Source organism: Mustela lutreola, chromosome 10 (genome assembly GCF_030435805.1).
Source record: "Mustela lutreola isolate mMusLut2 chromosome 10, mMusLut2.pri, whole genome shotgun sequence".
Taxonomy (NCBI): Eukaryota; Metazoa; Chordata; class Mammalia; order Carnivora; family Mustelidae; genus Mustela; species Mustela lutreola.
This window is the reverse complement of record NC_081299.1, coordinates 80,412,067-80,416,103: the sequence shown is the minus strand read 5'-3', so window position 1 is coordinate 80,416,103 and position 4,037 is coordinate 80,412,067. Positions and strand designations below refer to the sequence as shown.

The following is a 4,037-nucleotide window of genomic DNA, read 5'->3' as shown; positions in this document are numbered from 1 at the left end:
CCGGGGCCAGGACCCATGATTTATTCCTTCCTTCCGCAGAAACTCACTGAACCCCTGCAGGATACCAGGCACTATTCTGCACACTGCAGTGAAAAAGCAGACAAATGGGGACGTCCCAACCCTTCCAGTGAGCCTGAGCTATACCATGCACTACATCTGGAGCAGAGGGAAGGGGGTTGTCCCGCAGGATATGGTCAAAGAGAATCTGAAACCCCTACTTCCTCTGTTATTCCTGGCTCCGCAGGACAGATTTACGGCCGTCACTCACACAGAAGGGCACACATCTGTGTCATTAATAGAGATCTTTCTATAAAGAACAATGAGACTTCCTCCCCTGGATCCTAGTTTGTTTGGTTCAACAGAGCAAACCATGGGATGCCCATTGTCTGCCTGGAACAGGAGCCACAGAGATGAAGTTTATTAGAAAAGTACTGCCCCTGCCCTCTGTAGAGTAAGACTGGCGCATCCGTGCGATGTCCAATGCAGAAACTGCTGCTGGGGACCTGAGTCCTCCACAGATTCATGTGGAGGGGGAGACTGGTTTTGCCACCAGGGCAAAGTGGTGGTGATGCTGAGCAGGTAATGCAAAACTGACCTGAGCCAGCTCTGCAGACCTCCCATCACCGAGGGCTGATTTTCCATGAGGGAGAGCCTTTAAGATTTTGCCTCTTGAGATGTTCGGTGCTCTCCTCGGCTGCACACATACCGAAGCTAGAAGCATACAGAGGAGATCAGCACGGCCCCTGGGCAAGGATGACATGCATGTTCGTGAAGCATCTCCTCTTTTTGTGACTAGGTTGAACACAGAGGAGATTTAAGGTAATGTAATTCTCTTTACGAAACCACAATATTGGATACGTGTCATGACACATTTGTCTGAACCCATATGATATATACCACCAGCAGTGTACCAAAACGTCAGCTCTGGACCTGGGATGACAATGATGCGTTGGTGGAGCTCTGCCTATTGTAAGAAAGGTACCACCGTGGTGGGGGGTACTGATGAGGGAGGAAGCTATGCAGGGGGTGGAGGGGGGCTGAGGGATGGGGGGGGATCTAGGGTACTTGGGAAATTTCTGCATCTTCTGTTCAATTTTGCTGTGAACCTGAAACTGCTTTCATAAAAAATAAAGTCTTAGAACACCTGGGTGGTTCAGTCAGTTAAGTGGCTGCCTTCAGCTCAGGTCATGATCCTGGGGTCCTGGGATCAAGCCCTGTGTTGGGCTCCCTGCTCAACAGAAAGTCTGCTTTTCCTTCTCCCTCTGCTATTCCCTGTGCTTGTGCTCTCTGTCAAATAAATAGATAAAAGTCTTTAAAAAAATAATAAAGTCTGAATTTTTAAAAAATGACTAAATAGAAGGAAGAAGTTCAGGCAAGAAAGCAGCTGAGTAAACCCTGGACCAGCCAGACACACATGAGACAGAGGCCTGAGCTGTTCTGCTGGGGCCTGAGGAAGTTCCAACAGTCCCGAGGGGCTGGGTAGGCCTCAGAGTCCTTCTCTTCCCATCTGGAGAGGGCAAGGAGTGGACACTGGTGTATCAGAGTCCAATTTCCTCCTTTTATTAATGCCTGGCAAAAAAAAAAAAAAAAAAAAAAAGCAACCACCTAAGTAATTTAACTAGTCCAGTAGTACAATTTATTAATTAGAAAGAAAAAATACATCTGAACAAGATTTCTTACACTGCAAATCTTTTTTTTTTTTTTTTTTAATGTGTTCCTCTGATTTTTTTTAGTGTGTTCCTCTAACAAGGAAAAACAAAGACTCCATTCCTTATTTAAGATTCTTGTCTCTCCTGGTATTATGCTCTCCTGGGACAATACTGTTGTTATCTTAAAAGTTTCTGTTTCATAAGAGAGTAATTCGGGCACCTGGGTGGTGCAGTTGGTTAAGTGTCTGTCTTTGGCTCAGGTCATGATCCCAGGGTCCTGGGAACAAGCCCTGCATTGGGCTCCCTGGGGAGTCTGCTTCTCTCTTTCCCTTTGCCCCTCCCACCTGTTCAAGCTCGCTCTCTCGCGCTTTCTCTCTCTCCCACCCTCTCTCTCTCAAATGAATTAATTTAAAAGAAGAAGAAGAAGAGGAAGAATAAATTATCTCCGAACTTGGACATCCTGGGTGTAGAATCTCTGCTTCCCTGTGTATCTGTTTGCCTTGAGTGAGAAGTTAAATTTTTTTTAAATTTTATTTATTTATTTGACAGAGAGAGATCACAAGTAGGCAGAGAGGCAGGCAGAGAGGGAGGGAAGCAGGCTCCCTGCTAAGCAGAGAGCCCGATGTGGGGCTCAATCCCAGGACTCTGGGATCATGACCTGAGCCAAAGGCAGAGGCTTAACCCACTGAGCCACCCAGGAGCCGCGAGAAGTTAAATTTTTAAGCATAATCAAGGCTTTAGCTAGCCATGTCCCTTTACTCAGACACAGGACATTGGGTGTCATGTAGAAATTTGTACTGTGCCCTCAAACCCTTTGTGTTTTCCAGAAAGGATAAGGGCCATTGGAGGCCTGCTGGCAGGGTGGGGCTTCCCTATCCCCACCCTCATCCAGACTTGCAGTCTGGAGCTCAGCTAGACTGCCCATGAAGCACCTCTCTTCTCTTGTGACCCCGGGCAGACCTGCTCACCCATCCAACCTGTGGCTTGCTGCTGCCTCATTCTCGGTGAAATTGTCTAGAGACAAAGTTCATCTGCTCAGCCCCGTTTCTACTTTGCATCTTAACCATGACGCGCAACTAAGGGATTTTGTTCCTTTCAGCACCTGGAGACATCACTGAAGTTTTTGGGCTTTGTCTCTAAGCTCAACACAGTGTCACTGCTGTCATTGGCTAGAGCACCAAGTCCACATCATACATTCATCCAGCAACTGTTTTGGAATTAACCTGAAAGCTGGGTGGATTTTCAGTTTATCTGCTTCTCTGGCTTGCTGATGGAAGCTGCTGGAGTAGTTTAACAGGTATGGGCAGGCAGGAACAGCTTCAGAGCTTGCCTTCCTCCTCAGTGTTAATTAGAAAATTTTATATCAAGGTTAATGCCTTGGGACGCAATGAAGTTAACTGTTGAAGGAAGCAGAATTCACACTTGGGCAGAATAGATCACACACACACACACACACACTAATAATAATAATAATGAGGAGGATGATAAATAAATAAATAAACAGGACATCCAAAACTTCCTGCTGCTCACCAGGGGATGCAAATAAGGAGAAATTTTATTTAAAGCCATAAAATTTTTTCCTTTTTCTATTTTTGAGTAAAAGGACTCTTCCTAGTTTTCAAAGTCTGAGTCATATTTTTAATACACAAAAATTCAAATTGGCCAGGTGAGATAGAAAAGATAAAATAGTTCCCCACGGAGAACCAAGGACTCTTTTCTCAGGGACCTGTAGCACTTTTTGCTCTTCCTGGGTCACCGACCCAGCGCAGTGTCTCCTACCTTAGAGTCTTCACCTCCCTGGGCCCCCTTGAGGGCAGGGGGAACATCATGACCTTCCTAGTACCCTGAGCTGGGGAACAGTGAGTGCTCAGGCTGAGATGCCAGCAGGCTGGGTCATGATCAAGTGTACACGCTCTAGAACCCAACAACCGGATTTGAGCTCCCAGCTCTGCCCCATCCCAGTGTGTGATCCTAAACAAATTACTTTAGCCTGGCTACACCTCCCTTTTCTCCAGGGGGAACTTACAGTACCTGTGATCCAGGATTTTCATCAGAAGAAAATCAAGATCATCCTACTACATGGTGATTGTGACTAAATCATGATGATCTAGACAGAAAAGTTCATGGTAGTAAAACCATGGTAGTAAACCATCCATGGTAGTAAAACAATTTCTTATTTACAAGTGTTTGGGCAAAAGGAAACCTACTGGTTTGGATGGCCCTTCAGGAAGATGGGAGTGTTCAAAGGTGGGTACTGGGTAGAAACCACCGACTTGTCCAGGGTCATCAAGAAGGCTTGAACATTCAGGTCTCAGGAGCTCTCAGTTGAGGGGAGAATCCAGTGAGTCTGCCCGGAAGAGTCTTACAGACAAGTAGGAGAATCTCAGA

At 46.1% G+C, this 4,037-nt stretch overlaps 1 non-coding gene across 1 annotated transcript; it reads left to right on the top strand.

The window, feature by feature from the left end:
* The first annotated feature begins 681 nt into the window (after positions 1–681).
* LOC131810639 (U6 spliceosomal RNA) lies at positions 682–788 on the top strand. Its single transcript, XR_009345640.1, has one exon. It is a non-coding gene; the product is annotated as a U6 spliceosomal RNA (small nuclear RNA).
* Positions 789–4,037: the final 3,249 nt, after the last annotated feature.